This window comes from Orbicella faveolata, unplaced genomic scaffold (assembly GCF_042242905.1).
Source record: "Orbicella faveolata isolate gen_17 unplaced genomic scaffold, um_ofav_v1 contig_36, whole genome shotgun sequence".
Lineage (NCBI taxonomy): Eukaryota > Metazoa > Cnidaria > Anthozoa > Scleractinia > Merulinidae > Orbicella > Orbicella faveolata.
The window spans coordinates 11,293,432-11,316,893 of record NW_028301565.1 but is presented as its reverse complement, the minus strand read 5'-3'; the positions used below and the strand labels follow the sequence as shown (position 1 = coordinate 11,316,893).

The window sequence follows — 23,462 nt, the reverse complement described above, 5'->3', positions numbered from 1 at the left end:
TATGGAAAAAGTTGTTGGAGAGCAAGGTCTTGCTCTCCAGCAACATTTTCCATACAAATCCTCTAAATTTTCCGAAAACTCAAGCTGTCGTATAAACTTGCTCTTTAATGCCAGGGGCCTCAGACTTGGCCATTTTGGTATTTTCGATGCGCTCTCTCCATTTCTGGCATTCTTTAAGTTATAGCCCATAATATGAAAATTTTCTTGGAAAAATTTGGTCACGTGACCCCAACTGCAAAGGGCCTATACCAAAGAATGGAGGATACTATATTTCACCACAATCGCTACTAATCTAGCAATTTGATTGGCTAATATGCCGTTGTTGATAAGAGACCAGACAACACTCCACACGTCAGTGTGTCACGCTCTGAAAAAAAGAATATTTTCTTTGATATTGACATTGCGGTAAAAAACAAATCGAATGTGGTTTAGCGTTGTCTTTACCCTTATCGACAGTGACATGTATCATCGTAATGGTCAAAATGTTGTGGACTTACGAGGCGCAGCCAAGTGAGTCCACAACAAATTTTAATCACTGTGATGACTCATATCATTGTCGATAAGAGTACAGACAATGCTAAACCACATTCGATTAGCTTTTATTAACCAAGCTTAGTCGGTCTGTATGGGAGAATCTTGACCGAGGTCATTGGTACAGACCAAATGCAGTGAGGTCTGTATACACGACCAAGGTCAAGATTCTCCCATACAGACCGGCTAAGCTCGGTTAATAAGATTTTTATTTTATGGCAAACAAGAAAAAATTAATTCGTTTAATAACTGGTTTGTGCTAGCTGACATTTTACTTGCCGACGGCAATGAACTCGTCCTCTATACTTTTTTTCTCGTCAGGCTTTTTGGCACTTCCATGAATAAATATTGTTAGGAGAAACTAGTCAATATTTTTGCATTTTAGTTCGCAACTTTTTCGCTGCAAAATGTAATAGTTCTAGACGCCGGTCTAGATGCCAGCCTAGATGGGAAAATCTAGACCGCTTTCAATATCGATTTCAGCAAATCGAATTTGTGAATTTTGTAGTTCCCAGTCCTTGTGAAGCTGAACTCCAGAATACCCGGCCACTTATTAGCATCTCACTGAATAAGAATAGCAACTATTGCTATATACCTCGTTCTTCAAAGCACACCGGCACATGTAAATAAAGTGGCCGGGTATTCTGAAGTTGCTCCCACCTTGCTTGACCCCAAAATTTTGTATAAGCATTGTCTTCAGTTTCTCTTGGGATGACTGTAATACCCAGAATAAATGGGAAGAACGGTTATGCAGCATTTTGGGGACAAACAAGGTGTATCATGCGGGATGTGGAAATGGCGATTCTTCACGCCGCCCGACCTCCGCCATATTGGTTCTAGCCCGCAATGCAAACTGCTAATCACGAAAAACCCGCGAACTTGTGGTCACGGTCGAGGGAGACTGGCACTAGTATTTTACGGGATTGCTTTCGCTAGATTCGTTACACATTTCCTTTTGCGCGGTTTTCCAAATTTTAAGGAAGAAAAGTGCGACCCCTTCTCAGTTGGTGGAATATTCCTTAGTCAGTAGGGTATCAGGTTTAACAGCAATGACGCTGAAGGAGAAGGTTGGTATATTGCAATTGTTGATCAAGACAAATTTTACAAGGGAAAAACCATTCAAATGTTCAGCTGACAACTTGTGGGGAAACCCTTTTCTGTCAAGAAACCAAACAGCGCATAAACTGTAAACTTTGACATGTTATTTCAGGCTAGAGGCTTTAGATCTGTAGTTCTCTAAAGACTGGGTTCATCCAACATATGTGATCGCCCATAGTTTGAGAATTTCATTAACCATTTTGCGTGAAGAAAAATGTTCGGCCATACTTTGGTGGACACCAATGCTTCATCATTTAGCCAGGGCAGAAGCATATCACTTAGTTCTAGGTGATATACTAGAAAACATGAGCCGTAGGGGAGGGTTTTCTACATTTCTTGAGTGTTCTCAAATGTCCGGGTGTTTTATCACAGTGTAATACATGGCTTTATAATATAGAGGTAATGTGGCAAATAACAATGGCCGTTTTCACACTAGAGACGGATAATCCGTCTAGACGGATAACCGTCTAGACAGATAATCCGTCTAGACGGATTATCTGTCTGCTACATTTTCCGTCTTGGTATGGCCCGTTTTCACACTGGAGATGGATAATCCGTCTAAGACGGGTTATCCTCTCAGCACGGATAATCTGTCTTAGTGTGAAAACAGAAGGGTGTTTATTTTAGACGGAGAATCCGTTTATTTTTATCCGTCCGATTATCCATCTAAATAGACGGATAATCGGACGGATAAAAATAGACAGATTATTCGTTTAAAATGAACACCGTTCCATTTTCACACTAAGACGGATTATCCGTGCTGGATGGATAACCCGTCTTAGACGGATTATCCATCTCTAGTGTGAAAACGGCCAATAAAACACGCTTTTTCTATGTTTTATACTCTGATAAAACATGGGTTTTTGACCAGTCAGAGTGCTCACACTGGGTCCTATCTATATTAAAAATAGTGACAGTCATCAACATGTAATTGTGGTCGTTATCATGCAAAAGAAGTGAGTGCCTACTGAAGTGTGGATTTCAGAAGCTATGGCTGTATTTTCCCCTTCCCCCTCTCCCTCCACTTCGAATCAGGGCTAGGCTGTATGCAGTCACAAATTCCCAGCAAAACAAAGACAAAGAATGTTCAGACTACATTTTGCAATTCTGCCATAATCCTAGCTTTAATTAGTTCCTTATAGTTGTCTAAATACAGATGTCAGCTCTAATTTTACCACTCATATGCCTTTCTAAAAAAATAATTAATTGTTTTGTTTTATTTGTTGATGGGTATACTATCAAATCAATGAGATGTCTAGTTTTACAGTACATAAAATATTAACAAAAGACAATTTTTTGCAAAGTGATATTGTTTTGTCCAAGAATTCTATTTTTACTCCCTGCACTTTAATAACTGAAAAATAATGTTTTAATTAGCTTTCTTTACTTTGCTGCCAGTAAAGACCGAGTAATTTCCATATCTGGTAAAAAGAAAAAAAATATGACCTGGAACTCCAGAATTCTTCTTGCATTAGTAGGTTATCAAGCACTGTTAAGCTCAATGTTAAGATTAGCTCAGGTTAAAAGGCAAATCAAGAAGAATTCAGATGCTCCAAGTTTAGTACAGTTTTGTACAAATACAACCTTGTTAATGATATTGAAAACATACTAATTTTGAATTTGTGTATGTACAGTATAAATGCCAATAAAGGCTGTAACAAAATAATATCACCCTGCTTCAAATAATAATTTCAAAAATTGCATAGTCACAAGTCTATGCGCCCATTTACAAGTTGCCATAAATTTGACTTATTTGTTTCATACAGGAAACATCTATGGTCTGTGTTCAACTATGCCTCTCATCTTTACCATTTTGCTAGTTGAAATACAGTGGAAACCTAATTTTTCAAACCCCCCAGGAGAATGGAAATTGGTTTTTAAAAAACATCAAGAGGTTTGACAAATTGAAGGTAAATTTGTCCTACCATTGTTTTTGCTAAGGGAGCAAAATGTTGGTTTAAGGACGTTGGCACTAATTGTTTCTGCGCATCCTTACTGTGCACGCAAATTCAAACGCCACGTCATGCATGAGAATGCGCTAAGTAATAAAATGAACAATGATAGGTCGCATGGCCATTGCTATGGCTTTGCCTGGATGTAACGGTTACCCCTACTTTTATTTTGATGGATCATTTTCTCTACCGATTTTGTACGTTTAATAGTGAAAAAATGAAGAAAATCTATTGACTAGAAGTTTGAATTTTTTGCAAAATGCACCATCAAATTCCGTTCTTTTTAGCTCTTCATTTATCTGTGCAACGGTTTCAAAGGGTTAAGTTTTTTGAAAACGTTGGTAACATTTGGAATTGTTTACGCAACAGACCCACTTCTACAAAATATGACTACTTAAGATCGTTTGCCTCAGTTGATTCTCCTTTGTTATTTTTAGCTGTAGACCATGGTGAATTATGTGCACTAATTTTTCAAAATCAGGGTAGCTTTCCACGTGCTTTAATATCTCTGAAACGAAGTCAGTGACCCCCAATATTTTTTGCATTTCTGACATAACAAAAAATTTCTGACATAATAAAAAAAATCTATCGACTGGAAAATTTTTGCACAAATGTCCTTAAGAAATCAGGAGGTTTAGAAAAATTTAAATGCCACTGTCTAATTTTTGACAAATTGACACTTTTCTAATAAGCAGTTCAAAACTCTTGACATGTGCAAAGAAACGTACACAAGATTATGCTATCTCTTATGGCTTTGACCAGCATACTTTTAGCATTATAAATCCCTTAAATTTATAGGTTAAGCTGAATGCTAAAATTCATTGAAACAAGGTTAAACCTGGTCTTGTGCAGGATGACGTCCCTTGATTCGTCGAACACATATGCACCGATAATTAAGAACATTCATCTGTTAAGTTACTGTGAAACCTCTGTCAGTTGCAGGCCTCAGATGGCGATCTAAACAGTGTAATTTGATAATAAATTATTCGTAATAGTAGGAGTATAATAGCCCTAGCTAGACCATTGCATTAAGAACCTTAATTAGAAGTTTTTACTGAATTGTACAATGTTATTTATTCATTATCTGATCAGTGAATTTTGTGTTAAGAGAAACTCTTGATGAAAATTTTGTACAAATGTTTGCTGATTAAATTCACTGGAAATGAGCCAGTTTCAAATTGTATTTGTAAGGACCAACCCAAGGACATGTCACAGGTAAGTGGTTTTCAGGGGAAATAATGTGAGAAAAAATGTTTCTTAACTGTCATGAGAAGACAAAGAAATGATGCTAGCTTATTTTGAAATCAGTATTCTGAGGTCTTGTCCAGTTGAATTTTAGTAGGGCATGAACTCCTTTCATGTTTCATATGATCATATTGTAGGGCGGGCTGCAAATGAAGGGCTATATAAAAAAGGTCCTTGCATAATCTGGTAAAAATGCATGTACAGTGCTGCACCAGGTATCTTATAGACCTTATGATACAAAGGATACTAAACAAGACTTCAGAACACCAATCTCAAAGTAATATTTTGTCCAATCAAGTGAGAGTAGCAAAATAACCTATTATTTAATTTTCATGCCTTAAGCTAAGCTGCATCCTTCCTTTGTCTCGTTTTAGCATTTTAGCGCAAGGAATGGTGCCATATTATTACACAAAATGTGCAACAACTTCCTTTTGCGCTTAAATGGATATATTTTGTGACCCTATAACAAGGCTCTTTTTCACACTTTTTTAAAGGTTGTGAAAAATTAATGTCGCAAAGTTTTGTAGAATAACATGATTTGTTAAGGGTTTCATGACCTCATGAATAAAATCAAACAGATGGGATGGTACTCAAATGTTTAAAAAGTACATGCTTTCATGATAACATAAACACTTCCTTGAATTGGAACAGGCAAATACTTGAGGTAAATGTAAATGAATTTGGGGAGTGGCCAATTGACTGCATTTGCAAATTAATTTTCAAGCCAAGCTCTTCTGTGTAATTTCGGTAAATTTTAACTTAATGCAATGGTTTACTACATTGTAGGACTTAAAGAAATGAATTTGAGACATAAGAAAGAAAGGTAAAATTTTAAGGATTGTATTGCCATGTGACAATGGTTTGACAATTGTAGCACTAGTTGTCGGCAATAGTTTAAGAGAGTCCAAGTGATTCGTAACTCACAGAGGTTTCTGATTACAGTGAAACCTGTATTTAGCGGACACCCTTGGGACCCTCATTAGTGTCTGCTTAATACAGGGTGTCCGCTCAGAACAGGTTCTAATATGTTGTGCAATAATAGTTAATTATTAACTCCTTTGTAACACAGTGTAAAGATCAAACACTGCTCATAGGAGAATGTCCAGTCAGTCAATGCATCAATCTGGGATAATCACTTAGCTTTAAAACGACATTGCTGAACAATATTAAAGGATTCTCACCTAGACCTTTAGAAGTAAAAATCTGTTGAATTGTCTGCTTATTGCAGGTTTTGTGCAAAAAAATGGCTTAATATTGGGCCCTGCATCCGCTTAACAGAGGTGTCCGCTAACTGCAGGTTTACTTTACAGTGAATGTGGGAAGAAAATTTTGGGACTTAAGTTGGTGTCCACTTAATAGAGGATGTCCGCTTAATATAGGGTCTGCCTAATACAGGTTTCACTGTGTTACAAATTTATTGTTTCACTGGTGACTGAATCATCATAATTATACTGCAGGGTGTGTAGTTAAGGGGGTGATTATATGACAAATATAATCCCAGGCAGCACTTTCAGCCTGGTTGGGGAGTTTAAGATTTCAACTTGCAGCTTCTGATACAAATCCTCTTGAGATGAAATTAGTCATTTAACACAAAGGTTCTGTTCACCATGTACCGGTATTCACCCCCTTAAATACACACTTGGAAACTTACAACTTTTCAACCAGTCAGAGTGACCTAAACAACACTATGTACAAAGATTTGCAGAATTTAGCTATTAATACTGATGACAGAGATTATTACTAAAAACAAAGTCAGTTTTCATATCATGATTAAGACACGATCCACGCAGATGAGTCATCTTCAATTTCACAGTTCAAGGTTGCTGATTAAAAGTTCCTCTCTGTATTTCTCGTCGTGTCTTTCTCATGATGCTTGAATAAGACAAGGTACCAAATGTTTGATGTCCATGTTACTTTAGTAAAACTGGCAGAACACACATTCCAGTAAGAGCAACTATCCACGCCACTGTTCACTTTTATTTGAGATACCTTTAACTCTTTTAAAACTAACCTTTCTCCATGTTACTAATAATTATTGTCTGATGATTTCACTTCCTTCTCAGGGCAAGTCATCTGTGTCTTTGGTTTGATTTATACTTGATGTGAATTCTCCACAAATTCTTGAAGTATAAAGCAGTGAAAGTTGTGTTTAATGTTAAGGATGACATCATTAGCTGGATGAAATGATCCTGGAAACAGTATAGCAAGCAAATAACAATTAATTTTCATTATTTAAATCAACAGTTAAAATTGATCCTTCTTTAATGAGAAGTAGGACTTTTCAAATTCTTAGTTGTCACTAATAATTGTTTAATACATTTTACTTATAATGTAGGCAGACTTGAAGAAGAATTTGAATTGTAAACAAGCAGTCATTAAAAACTACTGCGAAGCCCTCTCAGTCCAAAGCTTGAAACTGGATTGGATGGATTTCTTTTAAACCTTGATGGATGATACATGCACATCAAGACTTTTGATTAATCACCTCACCTCCCACTGTATTCAATCAATCTGGCCTTGATGCTGCTTTCTTTCCCCAGCTGTAGAGAACCGTCAACTCCGGGTGGTCTTTGCATGGTCATGCTATTGATCCTCTGTCTGGTGCCTAGCTCGTCACTATGTTGCAGTTGTTATTGTGATCCTGTGGCAATATTTAATCCCCATTATTACACTATCAGTACATCAATACTGACTAAAATCGGAACATATTTGGTCTTTTCAATATTTTATTGAGCTGGGTTATTTCACCTGTCGAGTGTTTGTGGTGTTTACCAAAAGGGTTAAAATCTCTGAGAAATCTCCCATCGCCTGTTGAATTTCAGAAAATAAACGATAGCATCAAACAACTGTCACGTGATTGATACCCCAGGACCTCAGCCATTTCACCATCACAAAATGTACTTAACCCTTCCTTCAAGATTGTGAATATATCCAGACACTTAATAGAGGGGAGTACAATAATTAAGTTTAAGATGAATACCCTTTGATCATTTTAAAAGCACTTACTTGCTTTTCACCCATCTCTACATAGTCAACATCTTCGTGCCAAGTGTACACTCTAACGCCAACCACCTCTTGGCTGTCGGGACACACACCTTGTTCCAGGTCCTCCATTCAGTTGGTTCCCATCTCCTTTTTTGGTGTCCTCCTCTTTGTTGCCTTGGGTCTGCCCCGCCATTGGTAGCCTTCAAGGGAACCGAAGGCAGGGCAAGTCCTCCACAGGATCCAAACCCAGGTGGAAATCATGATAAGATTTTTACAAAACCCTTATATAATGTTCTTTATGATATAATCTTAGAAGTTCTTATAAGATTCTTACCTGAATTTTACAAGATTCATGGAAAAAATAAATCACAAGTTCTTGTAAGATTCTTGCAGAGTCTCTCAGAGATAGTTTGCTGTGGTGTCAGAATCTTATGAGTTCTTATAAGAAACCTACAAGATTTTGGAAGATTCTTACATTTTAGCCTCCAAGTATAAGATTCTTACAAAATTCATCCAAGTTCTTATAAGACCATCGTAAGATTTTAATATGAGCTCTCACACTACTATAAGATTACGTAGGATTCTTCCAAGGTCTTGTAATAATGTTTTACAGGTATTTGAAAGATTCATACAACTGATCTTATAGCATGCTTTATTTAACAGATAAATGAAAATAAAAACATTCAAGATACCCACAAGATCTTGTACATTACTTATGACCAGATCTTGAAAGATTCGTAGAATATTTTTATTAAAAGTTTTTGTAAGATAATTTCAGGTTTTTGAAAGATTCTTACAAGACTGTAAAGTACTTTCTCTGAAGTTCTCATAAGATTCCTTTAAGATCCCTAAAGATTTCTTTTAAGAGTTGTAAAATCTTATTAAGATTTCCACTTGGAAATTACAGTCCAAACTGACAGCATCAGCGACAGTCCTGAAACAGATTTAGATGAGAATCATATTTGAATATCAGATCATAGTCAATATTTAAACATGACTACAACCTAAAGAATAATCAATAAAATCAGCCACTCAGACCGTGTTATTTATGGCACAAATGGTACAATAATTTGTAAGTATCGGACCCTGTAAAGTTCCTACTCAAAAGTTCTTTTTCAGTCAAAGTCTTGTAATAGATCCTGGATTAGCTGAGCTTGCTCAAGAGTATATAATATTTTACTGACAGGGATAGCGTTGGTCCTGGGACCTTTTCTTTCTGGACCTTAATTGATGCACTTATCCATTACATCAAGTATTGAACCTGATATTTTGTTGTTCCAAAAAATACCTTTACCCCCATTGTGGAAGTATTTTTTGGTTTAGGCCTCCCACCCCACTGGAAATTCAGTCCAGCTCCATATTGCTATCCTTGAAACACTTGGGCTTTAAAATGAAACCCTCTACCCCCTCAGAATTTCAGATGACCTTCCGCGGGGTAGACATAAATATTTTCTGGAACTGTATATTCTCCCAATATAGCCCTCATGCTTTCCTTGTGCTTCGTTGATGTCATCTGAATCCAATTCTAAACATTTTGTGATATTCAGCACTACTCATTCTCCAGTTTACCCATCTCATAAGCCTTTAATTTACACTTACTTATTCCCTTTCATTCCCAGTGGAGCATAGGTCCATGAAAGCTGCAGGCCATCTTGTTCTGTCTCATCTTGAGCCACCTTATCAATCTACCTCCAGGTGTAGCCTGCCTTGCCCACCAGTCATCATCTGCTAGTCTCCTCCAGCTGTTCTTGGGATGGTCTTGGATCCTCTTCTCCTGGTAAGCCTTTTATACAAAGTGAAAATGGCTAGCTAAACATATTCCCTTAAAGGAAACCTTTGAAGCCAAACTTAAAGCTTGTTTGTGGTGCCATGCTTAACTGTGGTTTCTGAGGATGAAGCATTTACTAGGAATATTGCTACTCCCCATGGATGGAATGCTAATCTATTGCAGCTTATTCCCCAGCATTCTGTCAAGTTGCCCCAACAACTTGCCACTATTCATTTAATATTCTCTTGAGCGGAGAAAGGAGCAACTAAAAACTGAAAACAATTTTATTAACTGTTTTGCAAAAGAATACTCAGAATTCCTTACTTCATGTGGAAAGAGAGCTCTTGTAAAGAGTTCATCTTCAAGACACTGTGATTAAGCATTCTTTTGTGTTCTTTTCCCTCTTAAGTGAATAGCTATATGAAGTTTCTCATCTCCAGGAACAATTTTGATATTATGGAGTCTCTCCAGATCTAGCCATTGAAGTGTAGCTGCTGGAACACTGCCTATTCACTTAAACACAAAGCTGCTCAAACAAGAGGAATATTATTTAGTAAGTTTTAAAAGAAATATACTGCAAGAAGCACTGCATATCAAGAACAATTGTGTTTTCTGCTCTTTGTAATGATTGGCGTACATCTGATAGAATTAAGTAAATGATTCCTACAGTAACATTTGGTCCCTTTGCCTTGATTAGCGTACGAATGATGTACCAATGTAAATTTTGAGAATTTGGAAATTCAACAAGGCAATTAGATCTATAGATTCATGCTCTCTAAAACTGATCTTTTGATCCTTTGAAATGCCTAAATCTCTTTTTTTTTCACAATATGCAAGTTCTATTGAGCAGGTAAGTATATGTAGTGTCAGAAGAATTATTTTTGTACTATAAAATTCCCTATCTTTAACATAGCTACACCTTACAAAAGTTTGTGTCATTGAAATACCCTATAAAGTCCTTACCTCCTGTAAAAAAGGCAGCTGTTTTAAAGCTACAAAGCACTGCAAAGTATCATTTCACGATGGTCATTTCAGATAGACGGGGTTATGTATGTGTGACTTACTTGGTCTTGCTCTCATTTCCAAGGACAAACTGAGTACACAGCTGGACATTAAGGAATGTTGACATTATGCAATCCCCTCTAGTAGTACAGATGTTGATATTAAGCTGAACTTCTCTCTACTCAAGATATAGGTTTATGGATCAATCCCGATCAGCTTCTTTTGAAAGGTGCAAACAATTATCAGTGAGTTTGTTAATATTCTACTGGATGAGTTGTACATGTTCCTCTATCTTTCTGTTAACATTGTCAGAGTTCTATTTAACAATGAGACCTGCAGCCCGCAAGGGCTACGGGTCAATAGCCCATGAGGCGAAGCCGAATGGGCTATAGACCCGTGGCCCTTGAGGGCAAAGGGTCTAATTGTTTTGGTATCACCCAACTAGTCGGACAGAAAAGGCAATAATAAAGTTAGCAAATGCAAGTTGAAGAAATATTTATTTGGGAATAAAATGAAAGAAAGCGTCACGCTTGATTGCGCCAATTTCGTTACTCAAGGACTATTACTAATAGTCCTCTAGTAGCGTAGCCAATCAAAATGCAGGATTTGCATTAGTCCACTAGTTGGGTGATACTAATGATTATTAATATGTAATTCTAAACACTTCAGAAACTTTTCTAAATCTACAAGTTGAAATTTCTACTTCACATATAAAGGCAGCTGTTATGGTGGGCTGCTGTTGGCAGGGCAGTAGAAATGACCTCTTCATGTTGTTTTTCCCTTTTTTCCTCTTGGATGGATGATAACCAGCCTCTTTTCCAAGCAGACAGGGCATTTAGGAACTGAATGACAGGTGGATCCCAGCAAGAAATGTCGATATCATGGAGGTCCTTCATGAAGTGACTGGCCGGTTTGAGCACCACCCTAACAATTCACCTGAATACAAAACTGCTTGAGATGGAGGAACATTAGTAGGTTTCCCTCTGCCTTTCAACAGCAAGTTCAAAACCCAACTGATAATTATAATTTTTCTGTTTTTAACTGCATCAGTCATAATAAATTACATTGAAACTGCTTCAAAATAAAAACATTAAAAAATCATACACTACAAGTAATTTTCCCTAATGGCTCATGCACTGTTCTTAGTTCTGAGATTTTGGTTCTCCATCAAGATAATATCCTCTCATTTATTGCAGTTCTTTGCTAAAATGTATGTATGTTCCATGAATTTGTCCCCCAGCATCAAGCTTTAATGTCCCTGTTCATACCTTTGTTGTAAACTTCTCAAGACTGCTTTGTTGTTGACTGTGCTAATTCGTACTTACTCTTGATCCATCTGTCCTTTTCTTTCCTGTTATTCTAGCAGCAGCAGCATATGAAAGGCATCTGTCAGGTTTGTGTGATTGTCTGCAACAGCTGGTCTGTTTATATTGGTATGTTTGTTTGGTTTCAAGAGATGACTTGGTGTGGCAGTTAGGGATGAATTCTTCTAAGAAACTAACCACATTACAAGAAGTTAGTAGTTGTGAGAAAAGTTAAACATACAACGTACCTTCGTATTAAGATGATCCAAAGAGTGTTCAGTGGTGACAGTCATAATCCTGAAACAAAACACACCTGCCAAAATCAGGTGATTCCAGAGAGCTTCCTTTTAAGGATGTCCCCGAAAATGGACGAGTTTTGATTTTGATGATTTTAGTAAATAATACATGAAGTGATTGATTTGAAACAGAAGTTTGCCCCCGAAAGTGGGCTCATTTAAACAAAACTCATGTCCCTGAAAAATGGACACTTTGATTTTTTTGTTATTTAAGGCAGAAGTTTATGCTGCTGAAAGTTCACTTAATGTTAATATAAAATTAATAATGTAGCTGTAGCTATACTAACTGGTTTAGGAAAAAAGCACACTGACACTCATGTTTGGTAGTTTTATTATATGCAGTATGTATTATATAATTATTTTATTTAAGTTACATTACAATTTTACAATGTTACTCTCAGTGATTTCTTCCTGTGTTTGCCATGCTTTTTGCTCCCGAAAATGAGCAGTGCACACGAACCATGAGTACTATGCTTTTTACAATAACAACAATATCTTTACAGTGCAAAAATCCACAGGACCTAAATTAATCCATGAGGGGAAGCGCTCCTTAAGGTGAATAATTTAGCATCCAGAGAAAGCCAAGAGTGTTCCAGTGTCAGTAAAGTCAACACTTTATTTAGAACACCCAGGGCCCCTGAATGGACTTCGCATTTGTCTGTCAGCTTTGGCTTGCTAACAAGACAATGTCGTTACCAAGCCTTCACATGTTTGCAGCTGGATTATTTACCAGCACAAAAACCGAAAACCGAAAGCCGAACCAAATAGCTAATACAAATGTTAAATTTAAATTAACTAGTAAATTAAAAGCAACTGTATGTTATATTACACTGGAAGACAACACCTGTTTCAAACCTCACTTTCGTCTGCATCATATATTTTTTTAAAGCAGGATAGTTCAAACAATCCACAATGTTGCCAAATAAGGTGACTAAGATGAAAATTGGACACTGATGTCATCCTGCATTGCAACATAACATACAGGATTGCTCTCTCTCAACGTACCTCACGCCAGGTTGTGGAAACCTAGCTTGTATATCATTGCTCAGACCTTCAGCCATTGGATATTACTGCTGCTTCAACATAACTGCTGCCAGAGAAATGCTTCAATGACAAGACAAGCATACAATGGGAGCAACCAAAAGGTACTAATAACATCATATGTTGGTCTCATCCAGTGGTTTCCTTTAACCATAAATCTCAGGTGTGTCCATCCCTTTTGATGAGATAACCTTGCAATCTATCTTGATGCTGTGTGATATCTTTCAATACTTGATGATCCTGTGAGAGGTCAGTTCTCAGTCTACTAATTCAGTCCTGACTGAAAGCAATCTCTTATTAGCCTTCATAATTTGGAGTTGGGCATGAGGTTGATGACATCACTCTTGATGACATCACCCTATAGAAATGAATTTGTCTTCGAAACAACTGCGAGAAGTGAATACCAATAACAAAATCAAAGGCTAGAACTGCATTCTGGAATATAAGTACTCTCTAGCACTGGTAGATCTACAAATCTATAGGTCACAAGTTAGGTCATTAGTTCACGGAGAATGTAGGCCATGAAATATTGCTGTGTTGGGTTACTGATTACATAAGAAGAAGATAAGCATTCACCTCAGTGACAGGTATCAGTATTGAGATATCTATTCCTAAGTAGAAACGAATTAGAAGTTGATCCAAACAAGACTTTTCAGAAAGATGACTGCAATCTAGTGATGCACAACAGCAACAACAAATGTCATTCACCCTGAGCAGGTTTAGGTATTTTCTAAATGCCACAGTGGAAACTCAGAGAATTGAGGGCAAGATGTTGTAAAGGAATCATCATGAGTAAAATGTCCATCAAGTGTGATCCTTCAAAATGGTTCCTGTACAATGTAGGTATCAAATCTATGGCAAGACCAGTTCAGTAAATTTATCTGGTTTTGAGCAGTAGAATAGGATACTCCCAGAGTCCCACAGTTGCTGTTCTTAATGGCCAGTGAAACCTTGTGTTATGGGCCAGTGAGAAGTTGGTAATATTTGTATTGACGTCCCATGATGTTGTGTAGTACTCTGACTGGTTTGCAGTTCTAGCTCAGATGTAAATAATTCCTGGTGTAAATTAGTATTAATTGCTGCATAGACCTGAAGAGTCTGTAAGCCAGAGCCAATCCCAATCGAGGATCCTCGATTGAAAGTGTATTTTAAGAATTGATCAATAGTAAAAGGGAGTCATGGGAAGACATGGTTAAGGTAGTATAACAAATAATGGTTTTGCTGGTAATCTTTCGCAGCATCAATAACCTACTCATCAGTGGTATGTACTGATCCATGCCTGCAAGGACATGCACAAGTTTTCTGCAGCCACCCTAATAAAACAGAAAGGTTGAGACTCAAACTAATCATCCTCCAAATAAAGCAGAATAGAAGTATAATTTACAGTATGTTTGTCATCCAACATTTGAATAATTATAAGAAGGGGGCTCAGTGATTCAATTCACCATGACACTATCACTCTTTATACAGGTTTCTGTATTTAAAGAGATGCTGATGTACTGCTTGAACTATTAAGGTTCAACCAAGTCTTCTTCTAAAGGAATTGCAAATTCTCTGAAATTAATATTATCAGCTGAAACTGGTTAACACAGCATCCATGATGTTTAAGTTGACCATTAGAGGTCAAAATATATTGGGAATCTAGCTTAGGCAGACGCTACTACCAGTAACTCACTGGTTGCAGGCAGCAATTACATTGACATCTCTATCTGGCCCCAGTAAGGTGCATTACTGACAACTGAGAAAAAGAAAGAACTTGAACCAAGTATCATTTAGGAGAATCCTTTATCATGGAGGCTGTAGATGAATCAGCTGATATCGAACATGCTGATGAAGCTGTGGACTTTGACATTCATCAACCCTTGAAGATGTCAGTCAGGTCATAAGTGGATGAAGTGTCACTCGCTGGCTGGCTGCATAAAATGTTTCTCATAATGTTTCTCATACACGAGAGTGGGGTGAGGCAGTAACAGATATCAAAAGAGGGGGGGAGGGGTTGATTATATCAATCTCGAAAAAGCCATATATGCAGCAGGGTCGTACCTTTGTGCCATTATGAGGTAAAACCTGCTTTTGATTAAGTCCTGTAGAACGATGAAGCCACTAATGAGTATCAAGAGAGTCTAGGAAGGCATAGTTGAGATGACTGTCAGAAGTAGTTTTGTGCACTCATGAATAATCTTGCCATGATGTGTACTGTTCACATATGCACAAATCCAAAATTCCTATATCATGATAACACGCACATTGACTGGCTTCCTGGGCATTAATAGGAAAAAATAAGAGATGTTTCTTGCGACATTTGCATTTGAGAAGAAGAGTCAGGGTGAGAGGTTCTTGACAATCAGCTTGTCACAGCTATGGCTGTACCAAAGAAACACTGACATAATAAGGGGCAGTGCATCGTGAACACACTGGAGATGCTTGCCAGTCTTTTAAACTTCAAGTGTTGACTGAGGGATTTAATGGTTTTAATTAGGACAGAATGTGATCAGGCTCCTATCAGTTTGCTCTTTACTTAGCTTCCTTCCTCCCTAAGACAGTATTCCACTTCACTCTTCTTTGGTTTAATCTTCTACTTGAATACAAGTGTGGTAAAAAAAAAATGCTGTAATTGATATGAGGAAGTCTTGACAATGCTGTACTATTCTAAGTTCAGCCAAGTTGTCTGGTGTACGTAATAGACATGCTGGTAATTGCCTCACCTTGGGCTGACACCTTGCCGTGGTGGTGAAGCTTACATGTCTCAAGTTTGTGTAAGCCACTGGGAAATGAGGTAGATGTGCTGCTCATATCAGTGGAGGAAGAGATGCACTGATAGAAGGAGCACTTTGAAGGAGTGCTTAACCATGAGGAGCCACCCAACCCTCCAAAAGTAGAGTCAAGCAACAAACTAAACATCAGGACAGGTTGTATTACATTGCTGAGATCAGGAACGCTATGAAAAAGTTAAAGGAGTGGCAGTCCTCCTTGTGTGTCAACTTAATAGATTTTGAGAAGGCTTTCGACAACATCAGCAGAGAGGTGTTGTGGAAGTTGTTGTGCCACTACAGGATGCCTGTCAAGATAGTTACCATAGTCGGAGCTCTTTATGAGGGTTTTTCTGGGCAGGTGGTACATAATGGACGGAAGACCTAACCACTATGCATGAGGACTGAGCCAGACAAGGCTGCCTGCTATCTCTCTTGCCCCAATTGCAGACCAGGACAGCTTTTGATAGGAGGCATGGTATCCAATGGTCCTTCACAACATCTTTAGAAGACCGATGATCTGACCCTACTGTTGCACAGAATGCAGGACACGAAGGATCAGACACAGGCCTTGGAGGAGCAAGGTGCAAAGTGAAGATCATTGTTGCAAAGACAAAGCTGATGTGTATCTGTACCAAACGCGGTGATGGTGTGTGGATTGAAGAGGAGCAGTTCGAGGAGGTGGACGAATTCACATACCTCGGGAGCAATCTAAGTAACAAGGGTGGTACTGATGAGGATATCCAGACATGCATTGGGAAGGCAAGGCAGGCATTTGCCATGTTAAGACCAATATGGCGGTATATGGCACTGACAATGAAGACAAGTTAAGAGTCTTTGGGTCAAATCTGAAGGCTGTGCTCCTGAATGGATCTGAAACTTGGCAGTTGACCAAGGGATTGAAGCAGAAGTTGCAAGTATTCATCAATAAGAGCCTGAGGAATATCCTGTGCATTTGGTGGCCAAGACCAATACAAAATGAGGAGTTTTAGAGACAACCAGGGTAACGACCTTTAGAGTAGGAGATTAGACAAAGAGCTTGGGGTTGGGTTAGCCACACACTGAAGAGACCAGATGGATACATAGCCAAGAGGGCCATAGGGTGGAACCCACAGGGGGAGCACGAGAGAGGGATACCCAGCACAGCTGGAGGTGCACAAGAATGGCAGAGTTAGATGAGAGGCAACTCACATGGTGGGAAGTGAAACACACTGCTCAAATTTGGGTCAGGTGGCGGGCACTAGAGGACAACTTATGGTCCACCCAAGTGGAATGAAGAGGATTGACTGAGTGAGTGAGCGCTGGTAATTGAATTCTGGTGTAATACAGGGATACATTATGTCAACTTTACTGCCAAGCACTGCCATCAACTGACTGTCATTTTGTACAAACAAAGAGAGCAGAGTAGAGAAATGTGCTGGACACTTTCTGTTGTTCTGGAGGATCTAGATCATGCAATATTCTATATCAGCCCATTCATGTCATGAGGTAGGTAAGGTCTTCATCCAGCTACCATTTCCAGACTGCCAGGGCTTACTCCAGTTTCAGAGGTTGAAAATGACTAAGAGTATTTCATCTTCCCTGAATGGGATGTTAGTATCCCCCTCTCATTGTGGCATGCAGCAAATTTGTACATGAGTTAGGGTGAAAAATTAGGCCTTCAAATACGTTGCTTCTGGGTGAATATGAGAGGACCATAAGATAAAAAGGTTTAGGGCCCTAGCCTATCCCAGGCACACCTGAAGGAGGACCCAGAGACAGAACTCTAAGCTTTAAACCTAGCTGGCCAAGTGACTTCCAGATGCAACAAGAATGGAGAGACCTTGTTGTTTCCCTGTGCAAAGCATAGCATCCAAAGGATCAGAAATGACTGACAAGGACAACAGAATTTCAATGGCAATGCTTGTTGACATCATTGTTTTGCACCCCACTTTTACAATACAGGAGAGATACTTTGTTTCCTTTAGTCTGACTAGTTCTTGGCCATCTTTAGGCAGGTATCCTTTGTTCTCCTTCCAAAGCCACCCTGTTTGTTTCCTTTTTGAATTTTTCTGCAACTTGTACTCTATCTGACTGGCTGGTATATTCTCATCTTCCTAATCCTAACTGCAGAACCCCCAGGAATGGAGAGACCTTAGGATTTGTTTCCCTGTGAGCCACTTGATAATGGTGATGATAAGTCATGCATTCCATGTGTGACTGCGTAAACTTAGAGTTTCATTCTTCCTGCATCTTGATTGCTTCTGTTGTTTGTGTTTCTTTAGCTGTCCATGTTCCACCATAGAATAAACAGCAAGATTCGTGATGTTTGTGATGATGACAATGAGGATAATGATAATGATCAGACATACATGTCACATGTGGGTGGATAAATGTTTTTGCATCTTGATTGCTTTTGTTGTATGAGTTGTCTTCAAGTCGTGAAGCTTCAATGGCAATGCTTGCTGAAGTCATCATACCTAGGCAGTCAAGGCCACAATGATACGTTGGCATCCACTGCAATCCTTTGCACAGGTGCTCCATGTCTCCATCTCAAGTCAGGTCCTGTTCTTCCTCTGCTGAAATTTTCTATAATTTACACTGCTTGTCTACCTTGTCTAATACTACTCTCATCATCCTAACTGTAGCAATAGGCAATTTTCATTATGATGTCATGCCATAAGTGAGAATCCTTAAAGCGTTTGTTTAGCTCACTGGGATTGGGCTGCTATTTATTGTATTTATTAGGAAAAAATCTGAACTCTGGTTGTTTTAGTCAAATGACATCATAGTGCAAACAGCCTATTGTTTGGTGATTATCTTCTTGGCTAGGTCCTGGATTCCTCTTTTTGTCACAGCATTAGCAGCTTCCAAGGTACTTGCAGTGATTCATTGATTGGCACTCCTGCTCATCTGCCAACCGGCTGGCTGCCTTTCCTCTTTTGGTTAGCTCAATGATCCTTGTCAGCTATTATCAAAGGCTACCTATCTAGCTGATATGAGCTGAGGTGTGTGCTTTGTCCCTTGATCCCATGCCCTAGTGCCTTTAAATTTTGAGGGTTTTTACTTTCCATAGTTATCACACTGATAAAAATTCACCCCTAGAAAAAGATAAATATTATGATTCATCCATGCATTTCGCAAATATGTGCGACAAAATTTGGAAATTTAAACCAATTTTGGAAGCTTTTTCACAAATTCTAAACCTTGCAAAAAATAAAAGGCATTAGGGTGAGTACTTAGATGCCTAAAAACTAGTCTAAGCTTTTCCTTAACTACCTTCCTGCACTATCTGTAAACGTCTGGTTGAACCTTACCAAAAAAATTTCACTTATCAGTGTGAAAACTGTCAAGTGAAATGTAAAAGAATAATTGACCTAGGCGCAACTAAGCGGGAGTCGAAACGAAGACAGAACAATGACATATCTCATGTCTCGAACGTGAAGTCACAAAATGAAGCCAGAGTAAAGTCGAAATGAAAATAAAGCCGATTTGAAGTCGAAAAAAGCCGGTTTAAAGTAAAAAAGAAGTCAAACTGAAGTCGAATTACAACCGAACTCGAAGTCGAAATAAAGCTGAATTCCAGTCACTGGCAGAATAACCTGAAAAGAAACCCAAATTAGAAAGGCAAGAGGGAGGAGCCATCCCACATCCAGGGTCCCATTAGTAAATCTAATTAGATTATCTATTTAATTAAGTGAAGTCAGAAGTATATAGACTTCTGGTCGAAAGTGTGTGCTTGTATGCTTTGTAAGGTTCATCCAGAGCTCTATTTACCCACCCCTCCCAGCCCACAGTGAATGTACTGACCACCACTTTGATTTTTCATCAGAGTCCTGTCTGGCTTGGGTGTAGCACTCAGCATATTGATGAATAACAGGCTGGGTGGTCTGTCTTTGAAATGTCTTTTTTATGGCAGTGGCTGACTGGAGAAGAACTGGTCATCATGAAATGAAGAGAGCTGAAAAATAAAACAAGGCAGTTAATGAAGAACAAAGTGAACATCATCCGACTGTAATAACTGCACTTATCCTTTGCACAGTTGACACAGTTTTGGTGTGAATAGGCTTTTTGATGAACGATATAAAAATTCATCATCTTTGGAAATCGAACAGTTATGGCGCGAAGTAACCCATGTGGAATGCGCACAATTTCTGTAAGATCTGATTTTGTTAAATTATTTACATTGATCACTCATTTATTTTCGAAATCAGATATTATGAAATTATTTGGCATAGAATTCTAACCTCAGTGGAATGTTCTAGGCCGATCCCAAACGTAAAAAATGCAATTAAAGTAACTTCCCCAAGACAGAAAACTAATTACTCTGTTTTGTTACTGACTTAACCCTTAACCCTTATCCCTTTTAAGGGAAGTATTCCCCAGATGGAGTTGTTTTCCAAAAGGTTTTCCCGCCAAACCATAACCGCACCATTGCTCTCACTTTTCGTGAAATTTAATCCGGAAAAAGCTTTAGGACAAGGAGGATTTCAACGAAAACTGGACTGAACTTAACTTTATGTCGAGTCGCATTTGTAAACTTGAGAAAAAAAAAACCTAAAATTCTTAGAAACGTCTTGGTGCAGTGTCCATTACAAACAGTTTTATGAATCAACAGTTTTTAACAAAATAAAGAAACATCGTTTAAAGAATAGAACAAGGCGCCTAACTCGAGTGCGGGTTGATGAAGAAACGCCAAGGTTGTGAACATGGTGTTTCAATGTCTCCACGTGTTTTGTTCGGGAGTGAAGATCGGTGAACACTGCTGGAACTGAATTCCTTCATGAGCTGAACTAGAAAGTCGCTTCACGGGCAATTTCTGCTAACAGCATTAAAACTTAAGTTAAGGGCTAAGTAAATTAAACTTAAATTATTTGAAAAGTTACAATGTAAAAATGAAAAACACCGAAGGAATGTCATGTTTGGTTTGTCACGTCTCGAAACATTTGCGCAGTAAAGTATACCGGAAATTACTCAAACACAAAATAGCACTGACCTCATTCCTTTTGTCAAGAAATTTCTTTTCAACAAACTTCTAAATGTTGATGGATTATTTTTGACGTAGATAATTTAGGGAAGAAAGCAAACTGTAAAGATCTTTTTTCGGATACCTGGCGCTCATATTCGCTGGATCTGTCAAAAGCTGAATGAACCCTGTGCCAACTGCGCCAGGGTTTTAGCTGAACCTCACTATCCACACATGCTAATGTTGTATCCTGATTGGCGGTGGCTCTTTGCTTTTCTAGGGCTTCCCATCACTAAACAGCTGCAAAAAATCTCTTTCACTCTTATTAATTTTGCTAAATCAGAACTAAGTTTTTTTGTGATTCGCAAGGGAATGCTGTGTTAGGTTATTTTTTTCCTTTGTTGGCAAGGATTTTACGCGAACATTGATGTTATCCGACATGAGTTAGTTTGAATTCCTGGTTGGCTCTTTTTCCTAGCGGATGTTTTTACAGTGACAGTGACAGTTGCTTCCCACGTGGGATAGATCCAAGTGCTGATTGGCTGTTTTTTCGCGCGGATCGTCTCTTTTTCAAGCAGATTTTCTGTGGGTTACGCCTACTTGTCCACCCTTTTCAGTATAAAATCATGGCAAATTTATACGCTGCGATTTGTCCGCCCTATTTGTTGGTTCAGTCAAACAAGTCAAGATATAACGAATTTTCGGCCCGATTTGTTTACTTCACTTGAATCACTGGATGAAAGTAGGTCTAGTTTCTAAATCTGTTGCAATTCAACAGTATTGAAAATGCTATGCTTCGCATAAAAATATACTCGGATTTTTTCTCGCTCTTGCGGCGGGGATCACCACAAAACCCATCATACCTCGGAATACCTATATCTCTACATGCCATAAGGCTTTGGCATTCCTCTTCCATCCACTTCAGTTTCCCGCTAGAGCTGACAGACACCCATCAATCATTATCCATGTTGGAGGTCGACCTGGTCTTGACACCCATCATATCAGCTGAGATTTTATTATCAGAACTCTACGTTACAGATCAGAAACTCGAAGTCTGAGTTTGTGTGTTAGGGGTGGGGGAAGGGCACCCACTGCGAATTCACGGGGATCGGGAACCCATCGATGAACATGCACCGTTGCGCAAAGTGGACCGCACAAAGGAAAGCTCGGCGAAACGACCTGGAAACGAAGGGGAACAGAAAGGAATGCGTCACGATCAGTTTAGCAAGGCCAGGAATTCCTAAACGCGGAAAGACTTGAGTAAAACCATTCAAGCCACGCCCTACTTGTATCCCTGCATAGCCGAGAATACAGATTTCCAAGAATAATGGTATAGCGCTCCTTTCTACTTGTTTCTGTACTGCTAAAAGCATAAAGTCCATATGACTACGACTACATTGAATCCAGAGACTGAAACCAAAAGTTCAATTCATCAGGCCCATTTTATTTCCATTAATTAATTAATACATGGAAACCAATAGTTCAATAGTTATTAATATCAAAAAAGACTGAACAGATTATCTATACACTGTACCACGGGGGTACTCCTTTATATGGGCTTTATAGGTATGTGGGGCCCTAAAGGGTAGGGTTTTTCAGCCGTTTTGGTCACAAATAGGGTATCGATTTTGGCCATTTTGGTTATAAGTGGGGAATGGTTTTAGCACCCCAGTCTTGAATTGGGTATGTTTCCTGAAGACCGTCAATAAATGCCCTTCAATAAAAGCTCTTCATAACTTATGTTTAGGGCAACTGTGTCAGCCGGAACAGTCGTAAATAGGCTATCGAATTTTTGGTCAGGTCATAAATAGGGTAACAAAAAACGCAGATTTTGGTCATAAATAGGGAAAGGGTGTTGAGAAGTGGGCCGCACACCCTACCCAACTTTTCTGGAAGTACCACCCCCACCCCCACCCTCGATCAATACATTTTGGTATTTCCCGTCTAGTAATTACTTTTGTCTTCTCTTCTACAGAGATTTGTTTCTTAGTATAATCAAACAGGGAGAATTAGAGGAACTATCCAGATGTCTATTAGCCTTCACTACAAAATTATCTCCACCACTGAAGTATACAAAATACAGTCATTTAGATACTTAGTCATGTTCTGGGACAAGGGGGTGGGAGCCCGGGAAAATAGTGGGCGCGAGGAGAAAGGGTGGAAAGTAGGAGAAAAATGCAAAACGTTAATTTTTGCCTTTTGTAATTAAATGTCTTAGAATACTTTCAAACAAAAAACCCAAAATGTTTTTTGACTTGCATTCTGTGAGACTTCTGAGCCAGCGATCAAACGAAAATGCGCGCTCGGGCTAAAAGACAGGCTTACTTCCGGTGAACTCTGTAAAACTTTTTACTAACCTGCCTTCTTACGGTGGTTCCGTCGTAGGTCACAAAATGTCAAAAGGCATGAGTCCACATGTGTCATGTAATCTGTCAAAAGAGGCAAGCAAGACGAGCGAGGCTGAATACAAATTATTTTTAACCCTTTAAATGTTTTTCTCGTTACTCCGTTATTCCATTTAGTAACACTCGGGAGGGTAGGACGT

At 38.6% G+C, this 23,462-nt stretch overlaps 2 long non-coding RNA genes across 18 annotated transcripts; one reads left to right on the top strand and one right to left on the bottom strand.

Annotated features, from left to right (window-relative positions):
• Positions 1-1,456: 1,456 nt before the first annotated feature.
• On the top strand, positions 1,457-20,273 carry LOC110056800 (uncharacterized). 17 transcript variants are annotated; one of them, XR_016202432.1, is made up of 4 exons: positions 1,457-1,598; positions 9,431-11,552; positions 11,948-11,974; positions 13,074-20,273. It is a non-coding gene; the product is annotated as an uncharacterized LOC110056800 (long non-coding RNA). The 17 variants fall into 17 exon arrangements; XR_016202433.1 differs by having other exon boundaries at positions 11,945-11,974; XR_016202431.1 differs by having other exon boundaries at positions 9,431-9,588; positions 10,051-20,273.
• On the bottom strand, positions 2,727-7,940 carry LOC149102279 (uncharacterized). The gene is made up of 4 exons (XR_016202421.1): positions 7,833-7,940; positions 7,575-7,634; positions 7,317-7,467; positions 2,727-7,015 (listed from the first exon to the last, which is right to left on the bottom strand). It is a non-coding gene; the product is annotated as an uncharacterized LOC149102279 (long non-coding RNA).
• Positions 20,274-23,462: the final 3,189 nt, after the last annotated feature.